Here is a 22,676-nt window from a genome sequence, read left to right on the forward strand (position 1 = left end):
CCGTACGTCTGGACAGTGGTGTCACCATCCAGCAGCGACACTAAATAACGAGGCTCACTCTCAAGGGTCTGGAAAAACAGGAATCACCACTGCAACCGGAACATGAACGAACGAAGGACCCTTTATTGCCAATAGTGGGCTGCTTGTATACAGCTCTCCACCAATCACTTCTTCCCGTGGGTCCACTGGGGGCTACCTGATAGGCCGGTAGCAATGACATAATCACAGTGGGGCATCAGCCTATCCCCGTGACTTCCTGTTTGCCTACTGGCGAGACCAACCCCGCCTCCTGGCCCTGGGCTAGCCGCCATCTTGCAGCGGCCTTTCATATGCATCGGGTCAGATCTGGCGCACCACTCCCCACACAGTGGTTCTTTGTTTTTATGGGCTTTGGGCATCTGACACGTAGCCTCTGTGTCAGGACAGCTGTGTGTTCCGTTTCTAAACTTGCTGCCTGTCTGGGAGCCTGCAGGGGGAAATGGTTGAGAGCAGGATAATCATTTGTTCTTTGTTCTTAGTGGCTGCTGTGGTTGTTTGAAATCAAGTTTATGGATGTATAGGGAGCAACCTTGGGCTTTCAGCCCACCCTCTAGAGGAGCCAGCCACTCCTTCTCTTTGGTAGGGCTCCCTTGGGAAAACTGCTCATTCTGGAACTGAGCTCTTGTCCAGCTTTGGGATCTGATGCTCCTGATGAACAGGAGTGCCTGCTCGTACACTCCTCAAAAATGTTGGGAAGAGTACTAGTGGAGGGATTCTTGGGGAGGGGCCTGCTTTCCAGAATAGGTCATTGTGCCTAGTGCATTTTCACATTTTCAGACTTGGTTTGTCATGGCGTGTCCTTTGTAGCTTTTTTCTATTTCTAGCGTGGTTCCAAAATTGCTAGACGTGTAACATTTACAGTGAGAGAGCAGAGAGAGCTCAGCCTTCTGTCCTGTTCTGAGAATTCTAGAACACTCTGCAAGGACGTGCAGTGCCCTTTCTCAAGGTGCATCGTGCATCTGACTCCAGGTGGCGCAGGTTATGGTAAGCGGAGCTGGGAAAGTAGGCTTGTGACGAATTCGTGAACAAATTTAGGATTAGATGAAACCCTTTGTTTTGGTTCTAGCAGCCACGTGACCCAGTGTCTTCTGTGACATTCTGTCAGTTCAGCCTTGTTTAGAATCACGAGAATATTCTACTCAAACCAGAAGACGTGGTGGGGAGAGAACAACATTGGATGAGGTGGTGCTGGAGCTGCTTGGGGCTGCTTGGTTTAATTCCTGGCTGCCTTCCATCACTTCTTTCTCCTCGTTTCCTGTCCTTAACCCCCAAGGTGAAGATTTGTCTGGCAATTATTCCATCTTCTGATCCAGACTTACTTTAAGAACCATATAGGCATACTCTTATATTGGCCTCACCTCTCTTGCTGTGTTTCTTAACTTCACATTCTAAAACCAGAGAAGTACTGTGAGATTTAGATGATAGAGGGAAGTAACAAGTCTTTACTGTAACAAATTCTTTCACATATTTCTTCCATATTTCTTCCTCATGTGAGCCTTGGAGAAATACCATCTCTGTTCATACCTGAACTTTCCCTGTGTCCTTGGCGGGGGGGCGGGCGGGGGCAATGTGATTGGGAAAGATTCTAGAATGTTCTAAATACCAGCCATAAGGGAACGACTCAGGAGAACAATTTAATCTCTTGGTGCCTCAATTTCTCCTCTCTGAAATAGGTATAATTAGGTTTCTGATACTTAGCATTGTTGACAAGTGTTAGCATGTGGAAAGTGGTAGCTCAGTGCGTACCTCTGGCAGGTGGATTGTAAAAAATGTTACTGCTGAGCCTTCTGCAGGGTTGTTGTCATGGTGATGTGAGATTGAACCACCTCTTGGTGACTACTGGACGTTAGAATCCCTTTACCACCTAGTGATGCTGAGCCTTCATGCTTGTCATTTAGCGAGATTCCTTAATACTTACTGTAATTTAAGCATTTCTCTTTTGTTGGATATTGGGATTTACATGTTAGGTGTTTATTAATAGTTAGGTGATAGAAACATACTGATGGTTTTGTCTTGAACTGAAGAGAAGGGCTGAAAGTTCTGGGATGGGCCAGGACACGCATGCCAGTGGCTGAACTGGAATCCATAGCATCTATTTCGAGGGGGATAGTAACTCTGTGTCTCCCTCATGAGGCGTGAGCCCTTTTCGGCTTCTCTGGAATGGGTCTTCCCTAAGCAAGAAAAGAACCTGCAGAGAGGTCACAGTGTGAGTGGCTCCCCTGTGCCCAAGGCTGAAAAGATGTTTTCGCCAAGCAGGAAGAAGCACCTAGTCATGAGTGCAGCCAATCAGATACTGTAAAAACTGGTGGATGGGATCGGGAAAGCAAAGGACTCACCCAGTGTGCACGCTGACATGTCCACTAATAGCATCTTGCACGTCTTCATTCTGCCTTATTCCAGTTGCGATCACTATAGGTACTCAACTGTGTTGTATGATTTGTTTTCCATATCGACATTGGAACAATCTTGACTTTCTTCATATTTCTCTTCAGCATTTTACTGCCCACACCAGAGAACATTGACTTGGCATAACAGCAGTGAAACAATGACTGTCAGGCCTTCTGTTGTTTCTTGTCTTCCACTCCTGCCATCATGCTCACTGCTGTGAAGGTGAGGGTGGGTGTCACTTTGCCTTGTGCTGAGACATCTTAGGCTGGATTCTCAGCCATGAAACTGCTGGGTGAGTGGCAGGAACCTTTGCCGGTGCTTCCTATAAGCTGCTCACCTGTTTGGCTGTGGCTCTGTGCCAGCTTGCTCTCTCACTGGCACGTGTGTGAAGACTGTGGCTTTGTTTGGGCCTCAGCAGCTCTGGGTCATAGCTTCACAAACTATTTTTTCTCTTTAGTTTGATAACTGAAAATAGCAATATATTCTCACTTTGGTTAAGAAAGCTACCTCATGAGGTTGCTCTCCCTCGCTGCCATTTACCGTAGTTCCTTGTGAAGTACTGGGGTTTGGATGAAATTAATTCCCAGTTGAGTTGAGACTTTTAGTTTAAAACTTCCCTTAGAGTTTTCTTCCTGGAGAAGCTGAAACTCCTCTTAGGATTCTGAGAACAAACTCTTTTTCAGGAGTACTTTGAGTGTTTTCTTATTCTTGATTAGTGGAATGCTCCAAGTGGTTATTTTATATTCATTATGGCTTTTTTTTTTTTTTGTCATAAAAGGGGTAGAGATTGATTTTGGACAAGTGTGGCGCTCCAGGAAAGCAGTGGTTGTGACAAAGAGTGGTGGTGTGCGCATGTCAGAGCATCCACTGGACTGGACTATCTCCTGCACTTTCCATTATGTTAATGTGTTTGATAAGCACAAGAGCCTCATGCAGAAGAATGTTGTTGTCCCCTGAGTAGCAGAGTGGACACACAGAACTTTGGGCTGGCCCAAAAGGCAGTCCCCAGGGTGGGCACTTCGTGCAGAGGATAAGCTGCTGCATCCCATTCTGGGATGTTGACATCCCAAGTCACAGAGCCAAGATTTGAGTCCCAGCTCCGCTTCCTGCTACCGTGCGCTGTGGCAGGCAGTGGGTGATATAAGTACCTGAGTCCCTGCCACCCATGTGGGAGAACTAGATTGGGTTTCTGGCCTAACCCCAGGGTCATGGGCATCTGGGGAAGGAACCAGAGGATGGAAGATCTCACTCCCCAGATTAAGAAATCAATGAAACTCTGAAGCAAAGAATTTGCTACCACCCCCTCCGATTGATCTGAGAACCTCCGTGGGTTTGTCTTCTTTCTGTGGTCTTGTTGAAGGGCTCTTGCCATGTGTTATCAGGACTAACACATTGGAAACCATCACTGATGCGTTTCTGTGTTAATGGTTTCAGAGATGACATAGAGTTCTGTGAGCCTCTTGGCTCTTTTGTTTGGAGGGAATGCACTTCAGTTCCTGCCCATGCTGTCGTAGAGTGACATGTGAACTTACAGAACCCACATTTGACCTAGAGTGAGCACTGCAGCCCTCATCTCAGTTCTGAGTCCTAACCCAGTGGGCCAGTCGTGGTTTGTTTCTTGTATTCATTTAGAACCTTGGTTCCTTTGTGCCATGCATGTGTCAGGAGGGAGGGCAACGAGGGGGAATAGCATGGAAGACTTTGCCAGATGATAAGATTGGAATAGCTCCAAACAGAATTTGAGTGTTATGTGTTTGGTGCTATTCCACAGCCATTGCTTCACCGTGGCTTCTGCCTGCTCTGGGGTGAGGCCAGAAACCTACGGTACAGGGCTGGACAGGCACTGCAGGAGTCGGGAGAAAGGGGAAGGAAGTCGCTCTGGCTGAGCTGGTGTCTGCCTCACCTGCCTCTAGGCGCTGGTGTCATTTGTGGCATTTTGCTTGCAACCTGGTGTGGCTACGCAGGTAGACATGAGGGCAAACCTGGATTCTGCTTGCTTTCCCGACCAAGAGTCTAAGGAATTCAGCCAGCTCACTGAGGCGCCTCTTGCTTGGCTCCACCTGAAATGCTGTTGGCAATCCGGAGCCTTTCCAGGGATGAACACAGCTCTTGTCTGTTCTCAGAGAAGGAGCTGGAACAGTTGGCCACCCACCCATGGAGCATGGGATGTGCCTGGTAGTTACAGGACTGTGGTCTCTGCCTGCGTGGGCTGGAAAGCACCATTGTTTGGGGCTGACTGGTGTCCCCTCTGCAGATTCCAGGGTTGACTTCCTGCCCCATGGGACCCCCTGCTGCTTCTTCTGGCAGTAGCATTTTAGTCAATTCCCACTGAGTTACATGTGGTCCCGAAGATGGGGTGACAGGTATACTCAGAGAAAGGGGAACATTGTATGCAGCGATCCAGAGAGAACGCTGCCATCTACAGGCCAAGGAGAGAGGCATGGGAGGGGCTCTCCAGCTCTCAGGAGGAGCCACCTTGATCTTTGACCTCCGACCTCTGACCCCTGGCCTCCAGAACCTTGAACCAGGGCATTTCTGGTTGTTTGCTGTCTTGTAGGGGGTACTTTGTTGTGGCAATCCTAGCGACTGTTGTAAATTGTAGCCAATAAGCCCTCACCATTTGTGTTTTGATTTTTAAAGAAAATACAGATACACACACACACACACACACACATGAACAGAGAGACAGTGAGCAAGAGCACTCTTGCATCCACTGTTCCTCCCCTAGATACCCACAGTGGGCAGGCCACATGAAGCTCCATCCAGGCCTCCCATGTGAGTGACAGAAACCCAGTGATCCCGAACCATCACTGCTGCCTTCTAGGGTCTCCATGAGTAGGAAGCTGGAAGCAGGGGCAGAGGTGGGGCTAACCCATGTGTTCTTGCACGGGATGCAGGTATCTTAGCCACTAAGCTACCTGTCTGCCCTGGCTGTTATATTCAAAACTGACACGGTGAGTAGCAGCTGTCCCACAGGGGTTTATGCCAGCATAATGGTCACAGGCATCCTGCTTCCTTGCAGGGGTTTGAAAGGCCAGCTCTTACTCTCACGGCGTGAGTCATGTCTCTTGAATATGTTGACGCTCTGACTTTCAGTATCCGAGTGTACCCACTGGGTCCTGACAGCGTAGGAAGAGGGTGCAGTGCAGTGGGGCAAGCCATGCATCTATGATGAGTGGTGTCCTGTGGGAAGAAGATGTGCCTAAGTGAGGGAGCGACACTGTGTGATGACAGCGACTGGGAGCACTTGAAGGTGAGAACCCCTAAGACTAAGGCCACCCCCGAGCTCAGGAAGGGGCTGCCCAGTGTCTTGAAGGGAATTCGGCCCTTCTGGTTGTCAGATTTTAGACTTGGGGCTTCCAGAAATGTGAGTGGATCACTTTCCATGGCTTTCCAACAGTTTATGGTGGCAGTAATGGTGGCCAGTGGCAGGGACACACCCGCCTCCCAGGGACCATGTAAACCAAGGAGCTTCCTTGAGCCAGCCCGGGAGCTGCAGTTCCTTGTTGTGTTACAGCCCTGTCTCCGGCCTCTCTGGCAGACTCCTGTCACTTTCTGCCCATGCTTCCTGCCCTGTCGTGTGAGTGTCGTGTTGTTTCTCTGCAGTCTTGGCTCTGGCAAGGTGGCTTGCGGTGCTAAAGTCCAAGCCATGCCTCAGAGGACAGCCCTGGCATGTGCAGGAAACACCGCGTCCCTGAAACACTTGGAATAAAAGGTTCATCTCCTTCCCTCTTCCCTTGCAGCCACGTGTGGAGGAAATCCCTGACACATGAGTGTGTGTGTGTGGCCTCTTCCTGTTGGAGTCAGTTTTTCTGTATATATCTCAGGCCATTTTACGCCTGAGCAAGAACTGTGGTTAGAAGCAAGAACTTTGGAGGGCCAGACAATGTCGGGTGCTTTATGACCTCTGAAACCAGAAGTGCTGGTTTGCTGTACTTTGCACCTATTTCCTCATCTGCAAGTTGGGGTTATAGTGGGACCTAGCCCAGAAGCGTTAGTAACACATACATCCAGGTTACAGACCGCTGAGAAATGAGCTCACCTTGCACAATAGGTATTGTGTCCTGGGGCAGTTTGGTTGGTGATGAACGTAAGTGGGATCATGTATGTACTGTAGGAGTAAAATGCTAACTGACATTGATTCTCTCCAACCAGGGTTAGGGAACCTCTGGCCTGTTGCCATGAAATCATGTGGTTTGCCCCTGCCAACTGCAGGTAAAACTTGAAATTTGATAGCAGTCTAAATTTTCTTTAAAAGATTTTTTTTTAATTTGTTGAAAGACAGAATTACAGAGAGAGAAAAGGAGAGAGAGAAAGATCTTTCATCTGGTGGTTCACTCGTTAAATGACTACAATAGCTGGAGTTGAGCTGATCCAAAGCCAGGAATCAGGAGCTTCTTCTGGGTTTCTCATGTGTGTGCATGGGTTCTACTACTGCTTTCCAAGGAGTTGAATGGGAAGTGAAATAGCCAGGATCTGAACCGGCACTCATGTGGGGTACTGATGCTGCAGGTGAAGGCTTAGTCTGCTATGGTATGGCACTGGCCCCAGCAGGCTAAATGTTTTTAAGTTGATTGTTTTGCATGATCCTCAAATGATAGTATAAATATCCAAATGGTCCTTGACAGAAAGAAGGTTCCCTGTCCCTGCCTTAGCAAGCTGGAGGTGTTACCAGCCTTGAAATGCCAGGAGTTATTATCAGCCCCTCCCTTGTCCCGTCCTGTGCTCCCCTTGCCAGCCTTCACCATCAAAACGCTGTTCTTTATTGGGTCAGTATCTTCTTTTCACTTGAGAGAGTCTGAGACACACAGCCATGAGCATTCATGAAATTTCTCTCTTATCTTAGAGCTCCTGGTAGCCAGGCAGACATGCAAGCTCATGCAGTAAGGGAGAGAACCCAAAGTTTGAGGGCCTGGGCTGGGGCTGGCTCTTGGCAGGGGAGGGAGTTGGAGGCACATCTTAGGTATGTAGCCTCAGAAACCTCCACCTTCCTGGATGTGGAATGGTGCCTACCTCCAGAGTTCCTGTCCTGTGAGATCCTCTCACAGGCATCAAGTGGCTTGTGACAATTTTGTTTTGCTTTGTCACTTGAAGAGCTTTCTTCAGCACCCACCAGAAGCTGGCGCCACTGCCTGTGGCCTCCCACATTTTAAACCTTAAAGTTGGAGAAGTCGCTCTCTTTTTGACCTCTACTTTTAGCAGCTGTGTGCCTTTCTGACTCATAGGCTATGGTTAGGAAAGGCCTTCCATTCATTTGGTGGACTCACAGCATAAATTCTTCGGTTGTATCCAATTGGGCATGTGGTATGTTCCAAGTTGATTTTATATAAATTTAACGTTTGCCAAGTTTTCTAAAAGTCCATGCTAGGGTTTGAAGAGGCTGATTTTTAAAAAGTATTTATACAAATTTGAGCGGTAGAATTACAGAGAGAAGACCGAGAGGGAGGTCTTTCATCCACCTAGTTCATTTATCAAATGGCCATGGTGGCCAGAGCTGGGTCAGACCAAAGCCAGAAACCTGAACCTCCATCTGTGTCTCCCATGTGGGTAGCAAGGGCCCAAGTATTCAGGCCATGTTTTGCTACTTTTGCAGATGCATTAGCAGGGAGCTTGATCAGAAGTGGAGCAGCTGAGACTCAAACTAGTTTTGCAGATGGTGCTGTTGCAACTAGCAGCTTAAGAGGCTGTGCTACATTGCTGGATTCAGAAGGAAATGGTAGTTTTAACCTTAGAAAAGGAGTAACAAGCTGCCCTATACCTCTCTGATGTACATGTTTCCTGAGGGCACTATGACAAAATGCTATAACCAGAATGTTGTCATGCTGTGTCATGTGTTTGTTCATAGTTCCAGAGACCCCAGGTCCCCATGTGGGAATTGCTTTCTCTGCAGGCTCTAAGGGACAGTCCTTCCTGGCCTCTTCCCAATGCCTTTGGCCACTAGCCATCATTGCATTGTCTTTGGCTGTTGGCTACATCACTCCTACTGTGTAAGTCTCCATACTTTGGCCTACAGATTGCCCTCCAAGGTCAGGGGGACAGGTCACCAGCTCAGAGACTGTCCTGATCTGATCAGACTTCATCTCACCTGGCTTTGTTGCTATTGAGGTGGCATTCCCAGGTCCGAGGGCAGTTTTCAGCCAATGACCCCCAACCCTTGGGGCAAGTAGGAGAAGGGATGGAGCCCAGTGGGTGGCTCTTGGAGGAGTCCCACACCATGTGGCTCCTGCTGTGCCTCCTAAGTGGTGTTTCAGTGGAGCTTGCCGTGTCTGCCTTCGATAGCTCAGTGGTGATGCAAATAGAATCAAGCATGTCCTTAAAAGGAGGAGTGTTCAGTAACACTGCAAGAATGATTTAAACATGAAAAGGAGTTAAAAAAATTTTTTTTCTACCTACTTCTGCGTCATTGTAGCTTCTCTGGCTGCTGCATGGTGTGTGTGGCAGCCTGGGAAACCCCTGTGCCTTTAGTAGCCACATAGGTCGGAGGCTGTGCTGGGCAGTAGCTGTAGACTAAACAACCGTGTCCCAGGACTGGGGGCTGGGAGGGTCTTTGGAGGCCACAGTCAATTCGGGCTGTCATCAGGGTTTGTTTGCTCTGTACAAGGTACTGGACGCCCAAATCCAATGCCAGTGTTTATACACTGAGAGCTTGCACCTAAAAAGCAGGATTATTGGTCTTTCTGGAAAAAGCAGAGTTGATGTGAGAATACGTATTGCACTCACAGGGACCGGCGCACATGTCATGCATTTAACCATCTTGCTTGTTCTAAGGCCTCCAAGAATTCTGCTCTGACACAGCGTTTCCCTCCACCCCTAACTTTTTGTGATCTGTAAAGAGATCCGTGAGTCCAGTTTTAAGTAGCAGCCTCTTTAGGTTCTTAGCTGTACGTAAAATAGTAGCATCCTTGGCACATAGTGACATCTTGCAGTGGTTCTGATTGTTAGCAACTGAAATTTCAACCCAAGATGGTGAATGTTTCCGAACACATAGCTGTATGTGTGTGTTCCTGAGAATGCCTTGCATGGGGATGGCAGGCAAGGTGCGAGTGGGAGGGACCTGGATCTGGAGCCGTGCCACCTGCAGCATCCTGACTCCATCCCGTGGGAGCTGTGTGACCTTAGCAAAGAGCCAAAAACCTGAAAACCTCTCAAACAGCAACTGGCATGTAGTAAGCACTGGGTAAATATTAGCTTGTACCCTTACTGACAGTGTGGAGTCACAGTGCTGATGTAACTCCCATCTCTGCTCCTGGCTTATCTTGTCCCTTCTTGGAGCCTCAGTTTTGTAATCTGTGTAATGGAGCAGGTGTGAGGATAGTAAGGAAGGTGGTAATGTCTAGTATCAGCAGGAACTTGTCTGGCTTCCCTGGGGATGCATCAGGTCGTGTAACAGGGAGTCTCCAGGATTGGTGCTGAGTTCTGATCCAGGCCCCATCAGGCATCACAGATGGATCCCATTCCTGGGCATGAACCCAAAAAATCAACTGTGTCAGATACCTGTGCTACCATAAAAGCAAAAACATGGAATCAGTCCACATGTCCACTGTTAGATGAATGAAAAAAAATGTGCTGTGTGTATATATGTATGTGCACATGCATACACACATATCTATCTATATCTTATGTCTATGTATAAAATGGAATGTTATTCAGCCATAAAAGGAATGAAATTCTAGCATTTAGAACAAAATGGATAGAGCTGGAGAATGTGTTTTCCTTGGAACAAGCAGGACATGTACAAATACCGCATGTCAAACCTCCTTTAAGATTTTTGCCCAGTGAGTTGGTAGAAATTGCTTACAACTGTGTTTTTAATGATTTTGTGACTCTAAAAACCTTTGCATGAAGTTGCACAATTTCTCTTTTGATTCTTGTGTATGCCCCACGCAGTAATCAAAAGATGCCTATTGTCCTACTGGTCTGTAATCTTTTCACATTTTATTTGTTGTATTCTTTATTTAGCGGAGCCAGGAAGCTCCAGTAAATGTAAATTTAATGTAAAATAATATAAATTTTGTGTAACTAAAAAATGTTATTTAAAAAGTTACATAAAAAAAAAAACCAGTGCAAATGGCCTCCATGATGCTTTCGGTCTCCTGTCCCAATGGGCTGTGTGAGCCAAGGGAGATTTACTGGGAACGTGCTAGTGGGCAGTGCCCTGGTGAAAATCAATGCATTGCCTTCTCAGAGCCTTTTCAGGAGAGGGACCCCAGGAGCCTTGCTGATAGCCTGGATGGAGCAGGGGGCCAGGATGAGGGACTGTCCTGGGCCAGGAAGCTCTTGACACTCCAGCTCACACTGTTCCTATTCACTTTTCACCCAGAGAATGAGAGCAGTCAGGCTCTTCCAGGGGCCTGACACCCCTTCCCTTGGAACTGAGAATGTGGCTGTAGACCCGGGCTGGGGAAGCAGCTGAGGCCTGCTGGTCCTGGCCCACCAAGGCTTCCTGGACCCTGGAGAATGTGGAGGAGCTCTCCAAGCCAGCATCTTTCTGCAGAAGAACAGCTCTTCACCTTTTGGAGTCACTACACCCCACATTCCAATGACGCTTATTTTCATTATTCATTGAGGTCTCCCACCCCCCATGTCCTAGACAATACCCTTCCAGCCCTGTTCTGCATTGGGATTCTTGGATGGTGTTTATCTGAGGCCTCTCCTGCCCTTTGATCTCTGTCTTTCTCTCCCAGGGGATAGTAGCTGCTGGATATGACCTGCTGTTGCATTCATGGAAACTAGCAATTTCAATGCCAGTACTGACACCAGCCAAAAACACAATGGACTGGAGTCAGTTTAGAGCCATGTTTCAAATCAACTCAAACTTCGGCTGCATCCCATTGCTCCTGCCTTCCTCATCACACGCAGGGAGCCCCAGTATTATCAGCTCTCTTTGCTGCCTTTTCCCTCCTGCAAACAGAAGAATCCTAATGAAACCACTCTGAACAGGGCAGAGGAAAGTTTGCATTGCTATGTTTATGGGATGAGCACAGCCAGGGCGCTTCAGCCCCTGTTCTAGCACGTTCTCATTGCCAGGATTTGGCTGTAACTGCAAGATATAGTCAGTGGTAACAGGCCCAGTAATTGCTAATAAAATTTAAATGGCTGCAAAATCACAGGACATTAAATCCCCCCCACCGAAACATTCAGACAGATCTTGCTGATCCAACTTTGTCTGAAACTGTGCAATCTTTTTATTTTTAGGCATTTTTTTAAAAATGCAGACTTGTATTTTTATCTGCCTCACAGCTATGGTGCAGTTGTCTGATGGCTTTTCCAAAAATTCAGGGATAGAAGGGAAACTAATTTTATAAATGGGATTGTGGTACCTTCCTCTGGTGCCGACACATGACCAGGGAGAGTCTTGGTGGGGGGCGGAGGGTATCACCCTGCAGGATTAGTTAGCTGAGGCTTCAGAGTGGGAGAGGATGGGGTGGAGAATCTCTGAGGTCACAAGACAGCTGCATACCCCTCATTGGAAAGCATTTCAGGAACTCCTGGCTTCTGGAGTGGTAAATACCAAGTCCTTTGTTAACATCCCTGCAAGTGAGTTCCATGAAGTGTGGGAAATGTCACTGGCCATTGTTATTCTGTGTTCTGCAGCTGGCAGAGCTTCAGTGAGTGCCAGTTTAACATACAGTCTGTGCTCCCTTGGAAAGACGTCCTTTGCATGTCCCTGACTTGCTTCCAGCCTCCATACCCTGTATCTGCAGAAGCTGGAGATGAGGAGGTGGTTGATGTCTCTGGTTCTCCGTGGGTTTGAATGTGCAGGGGAGAGGTACGTCTTGGTTCCCACTGTGTCTTGGCAGAGAGAAGGTTCATTTGCTTATCCCCACCCCATTATGTTGGTGTTTGACAACAAAGCCTGTCATGCATGCTGAGGTCTCTCATGGCAGGGGTGGAGAACAGAGCTGAATATCTTGTTCCCATCCAAAAAAAGAAGGAGAAAGGCCAATCTGTTGCTTTCTCGAATTGTCCATGGTGTTAGAGCTTTAGGGACACACTGGGCCTATTGGTCGTGTGGGTGGCCCCGGTGAGGAGAGCGTCAGATTGGTGTCCTCAGCCAGGAAGAGGCACATCTGATGCAGGATCCTGCCTGTAGCTGTGCATAGGTTCAAAAGCGTGTACAAGGCCATGCCTGCTCCCCTGCTGTGTGTCTTGCAGAATGACACCACTGTCAGTGCCTGGGCTATAGGACAGCCGCCTATCGGGCATTGGTGACCTTGATGTGGAATGTGCTGGGCCTCTGATGTTAGAATTCAGACCAAGCTTGTCCCTAGTTTCCTGGAATGGAGAGCTTTGACTGAGATGCCCTGCCAAGTGGCAAGGACATGTGGCTGTCTGCTGTTCCGTCAGGTGTTTCTGCCGTGATGGTGCCAGATGCTTTGCCTCAAGACCCAGCTGCTGCCTCTGCCTCTTTCTCTATCCCTGCTGTCACCCAGGGCCACTATGAGCTACTCAGGAGATGGACATGCATGTTACATACCTTGCTTTCTTTGCCTTTTAATTTTCTCAGCATGCTGGGATCTTAGCACATGCTTCCGAGTTTAAGGACAACTACATTTTCTTGTTGTGTTCTTATATGGTAGAATGGATGACCACCATGCTTATACATTGTCTTCTGTAAAGACACTAACCACATTCCTGATAGCTCTGTCCCATGATAAACTCAGAAAGACTCTGCCTCCTAATGCTGTTACCTTAGGGCCTATGATTGCACTCTAGATTTGGAGGGGTGCAGCCATTCAGCCCATAGCATCTGGGGTATTGCTTCTTCAAGTGACTTGGAGAAGAATCTGTTGGGCTGCCTTGGCTTTGAACAGCAATAATGACATAAGCCCTGCCAAGACATCATCAAATGTCCAGGAATTGGCCTGGAGTGGGAGCAGGGGAAGACGGGAAGAGCCTCAGACAGTAATATATGGAGGCCAGAGAAAGAAGGACCTTGAACTGTACGAAGGTGCATGAATGGTTAAGCTGGGTCTGTTGAAGTCCTGAAGCTGCAGGTACCTGTTGGAGGAGGCTTAGGTCTCGAACACTCCGTGCCTCTGTTGTCACATCCGTAAAAAGGACAAGGAACAGTCTCTGTGTTGCCGGCTGATGCAGCTTGAGTGACATGCTGTAATGTCAGGTGCTCAGAGCGGCATTCCGCAAGTGGCCATGGCCATTCTTATCCTTAGCGCGTGCTTTGGTTTTTCCCCTGCAAATCGTGGCAGAGCAGGCTGCAGCACCTGCCTGTTGCCTTCTCCCTGTCAGCAGATGCTCCTGCAGGACATGGCCCATGCACGTCCAGAAGGAAGGCGTCGTGTGGCTTTGTGTTGGTGGCTTGATGTGACAGTGCTAAAGAAGAAAAAAGTGGTTTGTTTTTGCTCTTTTTTTTTTTTAATTTTTCCCCCCTGGGGCTCCTGGGCTCTTGTGGAGAATAGCCATCTAAGATGTTACAAAATGTGCTCAGGAATGTGGTCTGACTCAGCTGTTCCTGTAGATTTAGGGCTAACCCCAAGCAAAACCTGCTGGAGAAGAGTCCCAGAAATAGTGGAGCCTGGAATCGTCAGGCTGGCTGCTCAGCTGCAGCTCAGGGTCCTAGTGTCCTGTGGTTAGACCTCCAGGCTCTGTGCCCAAGGATGCTGCATGGTTGGACAGTGCCTGGCACTGCTGGCATCTTTCCTCCACTTGGGAGAAGGGTGTTCTGCTGGGCTTCCTCCTCGTGCCTCTGAGTCCCCAGGAGGTGTCGTGGCTCGCGTGTAGTCCTGCAAAGCACACAGTTGTGAATAGAGAGCACTAGGTCCAGTGACGTCCTGAGCTTTGGACCTTCCCTGTTCCTCTGTGCGTGTTTTCTCCCAAAGACCTTATCTGGGTTGCCGACGCTTTCATCGTGTTGTCTGTGAGAGAAAATGACTTTATCCAAGCTAAGAAATGAAATTCTCAGCGAGAGGTGTCTGGCCTTTGGAAATTTCAGTAAGTGTTGCTGACATGATCATATCTGTGTTAACAGTGGCTCTCTCCAGGAGATGAGATAATGGACAGTTTTCCCTAACTTATTACTTTTGCATAGGAGGTGGTGTGGGGTACCTGAGTGTATAGCATCCTAACACAGGCTGGCTTGGGTTCATCCTGGTCCCTGTGCATCCTGGCCCTGTTATTTAAGTTCTGGGCACTTCAGTTTCCTTCTCTGTGAATCAGAAATAATAAATGATACTACCTACATCCTAGCGATTGAGTACATTTATACCTCCTAAGGGTTGGGGACAATACTAGATCCTTGCTTTGCTCTTGAGATGAATTGGTCATTAGTAATGATATTATCATTTTTGAGTACATGCAATTGCTGGCTCTTAGACAATTAGAAAATGAATGAAAGTATAAAGAGAATGCTGCCCAGTGCTCAGTGCTGCTGTGTACAGGGCCCAGAACGTCTAACCAGCCAGGGTTCCGGAGCTCCCATTCCCGGACGTGCAGCCTGACGTTTTGTCTCCATGGTAAGGGTGGGGCTCTCAGCAGTGGGTTTCAGATTATACCTGTTGGATGCCAACAGCCATCGCCAGAACTGAGAAGGAGAGCAGTACAGAGCAGCGGGGACTTGGGGTTTGAGCCCTTTCCTGCTGAAAGCAAAGCAATCACATGTCTCTTTCTTTCCTTTCTTTTTCTTTCTATTCTTTTCTTTTTTCTTTTCTCTCTTTCTTTTGAAAGCTATCTGTTAAAATTTGCATACATTTCACAGAATATTCAGAGGCATTCACACAGAGTGTATCACTTTCCCCAGTTTTCTTTCATCTCATTTAATACAGTAAAAAAACAAAACGAAGGATAGATTTGTTTGAAAGGTAGAGGTAGCCTAGTGGCTAAGGTCCTAACCTTGCACATGCCAGGTTTCCATATGGATGCCAGTTCTAATCCCGGTGGCCCTGCTTCCCATCCAACTCCTTGCTTGTGGTCTGGGAAAGCAGTTGAGGACGGCCCAAAGCCTTGGGACCCTGCACCCATGTGGGAGACCAGAAGAGGTTCTGAGCTCCTGGCTTCAGATTGGCACAGCTCCAGCCATTGCGACTACTTGGGAGTAAATCAATGGATAAAAGATCTTCCTCTCTGTCTCTTCTCCTCTATGTATATCTGCCCTTCTAATAAAAATGAATAAATCTTAAAAAAATGTAGCCTGACATGGAGGGGTTGGGATGGAGAGAGAAAGAGAAAAAGAGAAATGGAGAGAAACAGAGGACTGTTCTTCCTTCTGCTGGTTCACACTCCCACCACTCACAGAGCCAGGGCTTAGCCAGGCTGAAACCGGAAACCAGGAACTAAGTCCGATCTCCCATGTGTTTGACAGGCTATCTTCCATAACCTTCGCACCATTAGGTACATTAGCAGGAAGGTGGATTGGAAGCTGAAGTTGGACTCAGATCTGTAGCTGAGACTCCTGTGTAGACTGGGGGCATCTGAAATGATGACTTAGCCTGCTGTGCCACAAGGCCCTCCCTTAAATCCTTCTTGATATTTGAAATTCCAAAGGCAGCATCGTATGGTACTTTTCCACTATTGTAGCATGGGTGTGAGGGTACTTAGAAATGTTTTTCTTTCATGAGCCCAGATATGCTTCCAGCAGCGCTCTAAAGGTAGCAGTGGGGTGCTTTGGGTGCTAATGAATCCATTATTAGACATGCTCAGACTCATGTTGATTTCTAGTCCCAGCATCAGTGCTTGCCGGCTGGTTAACTGGGCAATCTCTCCCCCTATTTGGGGAATAGCAATGAGGAGGCTCACTCAGTGCAGGACAGCAGCACCACTGACCTGATTACGAGTCCACTGGAGCTTGACCTGGTGTTCTGTTCCTGACACACTCACAGAGCTGCTTAGCTAGACCCATTCTTGGTTGCAGTGGTGTCTAAGCCATGCCGTTGAATTCTGTTCTGAACCACTGACCTGGCCAATGGACCTTGCATCACTAGGAACCAGGTGTTAGCTGGAAACATTGAATGAGCGCCTGCGGAAAGCTGGAGCTTCCTTTCTGTCGGGAGGCAGCCTAATGTTCAAGTTCACTGTGCCCCAGAATAGGGTGTCAGGGACTGAGTTCTGGTAGAGCCCCTTTATTCACACTGTTCCCTTTGCCTGCTGGGCACAGTGCTGCGGAAAACGTAAGCTGAGGACTGTGTGATCGTGTCCTATTGCACAGCCGACTTTGGCAAGTGTGAATGAATGACTATAAACAATGCATATGGCGTGCATGCCTGGGCTCTGTTGAACTGACGAACTGATGTTCCAGGTCTCGTGCCAGATCCTCCCCTCTCCTTGCCTCATTTTCTGCATTTCTGCATTTCAAAAATACTTCATTTCTCCTTCAAGACAGTGGGAGTACAAAGGCAGACTTGTGTCATTACATTGTTTGTTCATGCTGCCAGGCTTTTTCTCATGCCGGTCCTTAATTCTGGCAGTCCTTGACTTCAGGCTGGCCTTGTGGACAGTTACATAGGAGCAGCATCCTGTTTACCCTGTGTGTGACTGCAGAGGACACAAGTCAAATCAACACAAGACAGGCAGGCACACAGCAGTGCAGTGTCTTCATGGGTGGGGCCTCACGGACGAGGGGCAGGCCCTTCTCTGGTCTTGACCCTTGTGGAGCCTCGAGTGTCTCACTGAGCTGTTGTTTCCTTCCAAGTAGACATGAGCCCCTCTGGCAGCTTCCCAGGGAGAACTGTTGTTTACACAACTGACATCGCTGAGCTCTTGAACTGCTCTGCTGAGGAAGCACAAAAGTATAAAATATCTGTGAAAGCCGATGTTTAGGAAAAGAAGGAAGATAGATGGCTGATGGCTGTCTAGGTAGGTACACGGGGAACAGGTGGATGGAAAGGTGGCTGGGTGTGCAGATGGGTAAGTTGAGTGAATGGATGCACATACGTGGGTGAGTGGTTAAGTGAGTTGATGGAAAGAGCTGTGGGGTAGTGGCTGAAGCCAGAGACCTCCAATCCTGCAAGGCTTCTCTCGCTTCCTCCCAGGCTGGGTAGTGGTCCCTTGTCTCTGCTCCCATTGGATCACCCTTTTTCTCTTTGACTCATGAACAAGCTTATGTGAGAGGCAGCTTCTAAAAGGTCATGGAGAGTTTGCACTGGCTTTTCATTCCCTTTTCTTGAGCCTTTCTCACTTGCCTTGTGCAGTAAAGGGCTGTTGGTGTCATCTCTAAAGGGGCACTAGATTCTTCGGAAATCCAGGGAAGGGACTCCATGCATCCTGTTCACTATCTTCCCACATTAAACCAAGGCAGCCCCTGCGCATGCTTGCTGAATGACTCCATGAAAGAGCAGTGATGGTGTACAAGGACATAGGGCATATTGGTGCTGCATTCATTCTTGTTCCCCTTAGCCACTGCTGCTCTCTTAGAGCTGGGTTTATTCTTAGCAGAGAGCCAAGTGGAACGGCTGAATAGGAATAGGATGCCTGCTATATGAAACACACACACACATGCACACACACACGCTTCTACACACATACCTACCTCCCTGTCAATGTCCCCCACTTTCTCCCTGGACCTTCCAAGTGGTCTCCTGATTGGCTTTCCCCACTTTTCCTCACAGCCTCCATGACTCCACCTCTGCACTTGCTAATGAATTCTTGCTCTGCAGGTAAACATTCCTCCAGCTTCTCCCCTTTCCCTGTGGATCCCAACAGGTGTGACTCCTGGGAGGGCCCATCTCTGTGCCTCTGCTACCCTTAGCAATGCTCCGACATTTTGCTTGGATTTAAGGGCAGAGTGAGGAGCTTATGAGGGACGGGGTTTTTCATGTTTGGCCACTTCAGTGTTTTCTTCTTTCAATTCTTGGCTTTTAGGGAATCCCTCTGCTTAGAAGGATCTGGGGGCATGGCAGATAGCACAACAGACCTAGGAGAGCCAGCCCTCCTGCCCCCGATCTCCGCCAACACCTGGACAGTTGTGCTGCACAACAGAAACCAGAAAAAAGACACTTGCCTGTACTTGTCCTAGTTGATGCAGGGAACTCACTTCTGCTGGGAGTTTTCTGGGTCTCAGTCTTATCATCTGTAAAGTGGCTGGGTCTCTACCAGGCACCCCTACAGCTACAATGAACACAGTGTTCTCTTCTTTGTGCCAGTGGCGGGGGGGCGATTTTCTGCCACACAGGTGTGCACTTGGAGAAATGGGCTCAGAGCAGCTTAGAGTGTTGCAGAATGGTGGAGTCAGACTGCCTGGGTGGGAATACAGAGACTGGATGTATCCTGTGTAGACGATCACGTTCCATCCTCACATCCCCATGCAGAGTAAGCCTACCCGGTTTCAGCAACCAGCCCAGGCTCTAGCACCGTTCGTCCAGATTTCCGGGGTCCACCTTGAGACTTGTGTGGCGAGATGAACTATTCTGCTTTGCTGCCCCCTGCAGGCACATGCATGCCATGGCAGGTCTGTGCACAGGTGTCTGAGCTTCCAAGGGTTTACTCAGCTCAGGGAGTGTACAGTATAACCCTTTCCCCCCTGTGAAAAACCGGTTTGCACTTTAAGTGTCTGAAGATATGGTTGACCTTGCTTATTAGTCCTGAAGTGGGCAGCAGGAGCTTGGAAGCCCCATGGCAGGAGTTTTAAGAGCTGTGGTTTGCAATCTGGGGGAAGTGGCAACTGGGGGATCTCAGGGCATTTCACAGTGCTAAGTGCCTGGTTCCTCTCCCTCCACCTGCAGCCTACAGCTTCTCAACATTGTGTGCATTTCCTAGGCACAGAGGTCTGGGGAGAGTGAAGGCTGGGGCTAAGGCACAGGGAGAGACTGATTATCAGAGTTTGTAGCAGAGTCCCAGGTGGTTGCCGATGATGTTGGACCAAGGTTTGCTCTTCGAGTAATGAGGGTCCTGAGTGCATGGTTTGTAGGGGTCTGAGCTGGCTGGTCCACAGTCATCAACTCCTCACTCTGTGCTTGAGAATTTGCTCAGCAGGCCTGGGATAGGACCCAGGAGGCCACTGCAGGTATTCCAGGTACCAGCATGTGAGACGCACTTCTCTGTTCACTGGCACCTGTGATTGTCAGTGTCCCTGGTGAATTGAGACCACCTTGGGAAAGGTTGGGTTTTGGGTCTGTGAGAGTACTGGAAGAGGGGCTGGCTTCCCCAGGTATGTCCGACCCCGCCCGTGTTTGCAGACTTGTTGTTTACCTTCTTATTCTTACTCACCCTGGCCCCACACTCTTCCTCAAACCCAAGTCTGTCTGGGTCTTGTCCTTTCTCTTTCTAGCCAACATGTGTCTTCCTGCCTCAGGGCAGGTCACTGGGAAGCTCCCAGTTGTCAGAGCCAGCAGGTGTTCAAATCCATTCTTTGAGCAGAGCCTGGCCCGGTGGGGCATGCCTTCCTCTTCTGCCCTTTGTCCCATGGCACCCCCTTTCTTGGTCTTTCCCAGATTATCATTCCTGCCTCTCAAATTCCTTTTTCCATGGCAATCTCTCCCCACCCCCAGGAACTAGCAACACCAAGGTATATGTGTTTTCTGGAGGAGCTTCCTAAGCCACACATCTCCTGGGTCCCTGTTTCCTGGCTTCACGCAGTGGCTGTGGAGCCCATGAGGTCTGCAGAGTCCACCTGGTCCATATCTTGGCTCTGCCACTCACTAGCTAAGACTTTTGGTGTGACCTCTGAACTCATTGGACTGTGGCTTTCTCTTCTGGATGAGGGGTGAAATACTATTTTTCTTTTTTTTATTATTGTTATTATTAGTATTTTATGATACGGTTCCATGGGCTCTGGGATTTCCCCTCCTCCCAGCCAAGTCCCTTTCCCCCGCTGCTGATTTCCCCCTCTAAGATTACAATGGGTAGTCCTTCGTGAACAGTCATAAGTGCATCATTCCGCTATTGAAGTGTTTCCCCACATTGTAGACATGGACAGTGTCGGAGAGTCCAGCATCCTTCTGTCAGGATATGTTCAGTGGTTTCACCGGGAATCTGTCTTTGATCTGGATTTGGAGACGCACACTGCGCCGTGTCTCCACATCTGGCCATGTCATTCTCTGCTGCACTTCTGTTATATATCGAGGGGTGACATACTTGATCTACAGAATCCAGCACTGGTGCTGGTGCTTTTTTGGCACACAGTTGATGTCTGCTTGGGGTTTTTTCCTTACCTGTTAAAAAAATAGACTAGAAATTATGATGGCAGCTTCCAGATACTCCATGCAATTATGTGAGACTCTAAGGCACATCTTACAGCGCCCTCCTGGTTGGTCCCACCTGTCTCATCAGCTCCTCCTTCTCTTTGGGACTCCACACTCCTGCCCTGCCCGGAGCAGCACTGTGCCTTTGCACTTGCTTATTTCAGTCTGTGTGTCTGTTCTCTTGGCTGTGTTTTGATGCTTCCATGGAGCTGTTCTTTTATGGTTCTGCCCACTCTTGGGGCCTTTTCTGAAGCATGTGTCCTGTATTGATTTGCCTACATGTCTATGTTCCTGTTACACTGTGTACTTGTTAGGTGGTTGACACTCCTCATGGGCTCTTTGAATGAAGGAAGGGAGGATTGAATGACAGTGAGATTCAAACATTGGCTCATTGGCATGGAATGTAGGCTCCCTGAATGGATGAGATGATCTTACCATGTCACCCATGAAAACCCAAGGTTCATCCTGAGTCTTCTCTTTTACTAATTGGCTCACCATATTCTAACCTGTTTGCAATCCCAGTCACCTCTGTGTCTACTGCAGCAGATCTCAACCAGGAATGAGTAACCCTTAGTTATGTCTGGGGACAGTTCTGGTGGCCACAACTCAAGGTGCACTTGGCATCCAGCTCTCCCCATCAGCAGTGCCAGGGTTGAGATCCCAGACCCAGACTCTCAACCAGATACATGACTGAATCAGGAGCAACGGTTCCTGCTCACTGCCCTTGCTAATCCTGACACATGTAGCTGTGGTCACTTGCTGCCTTCTGTTAGTTCAAGGTCTTTGCAGGCTTCTGATATGTTTTTTGAGATGATCTTTCTGGCTGACTGTTGTATTCTCTCAGCCTTGCTTGACCTGTTGCTGCTTATTTTGAGGATTTCATTGTAACTCCCTCTGCCTTGGGAACTCCTTTCCACATTATGTAGACTAGCATATTGTTGGTGTCTGTCACATTTCCTTAAGTCACAGCATAGTGCTTAGCTTGATGTTGTTTCATTGAGTTTTCTTACTCTCTTCTGACTAGAACTGCATGGTAACAGGAATTCTCATATCTTGCACAAGGTTCTGTTTGCCCATGCATTGAACAATGCCTAGTGCATAGTTATCAATAGTGATAAGGGTAGGATTGGTAGTAGCTTACTTCTACACGGTGGAATTTAAGAACTGCTCCCAGTGCTTTATTTACATATAACTTCTACAATATAGCTTTTTCAGGTGTGTACTCTCATCGATTTCATTTTATGGGTGAGGAGTCTGGGGCAGCAGAAGTTATGTAACATGTTGAAGATCATGTAGATAGAAAGTGATAGAGTTGAGACTTGAATTAAAGCCAGAGTTTACAGTGTTACTCCCCTATACTGTTAAGGAAGTGAATGGGAGTGTGAGTCAAGAATTCATAGCATCTCTTCGAAGTGCACACATGGAAGGTTGCTTTCGTAGTTTGTGACTTTCTTGCTTGGGTCATGGTTTATGGGACAAGAATAAATCTCCTGTCTCATTAGATAGGAGTTGCTCATGTTCTTATGGGTCTTTCCACTTGGAAATGCAGAGCAGCATTTGAGCCCTGATGCTGGAAGTTGAATCTTACATCACAAAATATGTTTTATTTCCAATCTTCCCCTGCTTTTTTTTTTTTTTTTACCATTGCATCCTGTTTCCCTAATTAGTAACTGATTTCATTTTAAACTAATTCAAATACTTTATAAATAAATTATGAATCTGTGACAAATGATTATAGGTGTGAAGTGTGTCCCTGGGCAGATTGCTGCTTTTCTCTGGCCCTTAGGGTCTACCGCATGGTGTCAGTGGTCTGTCCTGCCCTGGTTCTCTGATGGCGTAGGACAGAATAAAGTCCAGGAAAAGTCCAGAAAAGAATAAAGAATAAAGTCCAGAAAAGAAGCCCTTGTATGTGTTAGAGTGTTAAAATAATGTTTTGTTTATTTTCTTGTCTGAGAGGCAGGGAGAGAAAGAGAATGAAAGTTCCAATGAGTCTGGAACTCAGTCCGGGTCTTCCACGTGAGCGTACAAGAACCCTACTGCTTATCCATCACTGCTGCTTCCAGGAGTTTGCTTTAGCATCAAACTGGAGTCAGGAGCTCAAGTTGTGCGAAGAAGCCAGGC

At 48.0% G+C, this 22,676-nt stretch overlaps 1 protein-coding gene across 2 annotated transcripts in view; it reads left to right on the forward strand.

Annotated features, from left to right (window-relative positions):
* Positions 1 to 22,676, forward strand: part of LDLRAD3 (low density lipoprotein receptor class A domain containing 3) — a 243,042-nt gene that overhangs the window by 78,331 nt on the left and 142,035 nt on the right. The gene's annotated exons all lie outside the window — the stretch shown is intronic.

The sequence above is a fragment of the Ochotona curzoniae genome, unplaced genomic scaffold (assembly GCF_017591425.1).
Source record: "Ochotona curzoniae isolate NIBS_2020 unplaced genomic scaffold, NIBS_Ocur_1.0 contig_3432, whole genome shotgun sequence".
Classification (NCBI taxonomy): Eukaryota; Metazoa; Chordata; class Mammalia; order Lagomorpha; family Ochotonidae; genus Ochotona; species Ochotona curzoniae.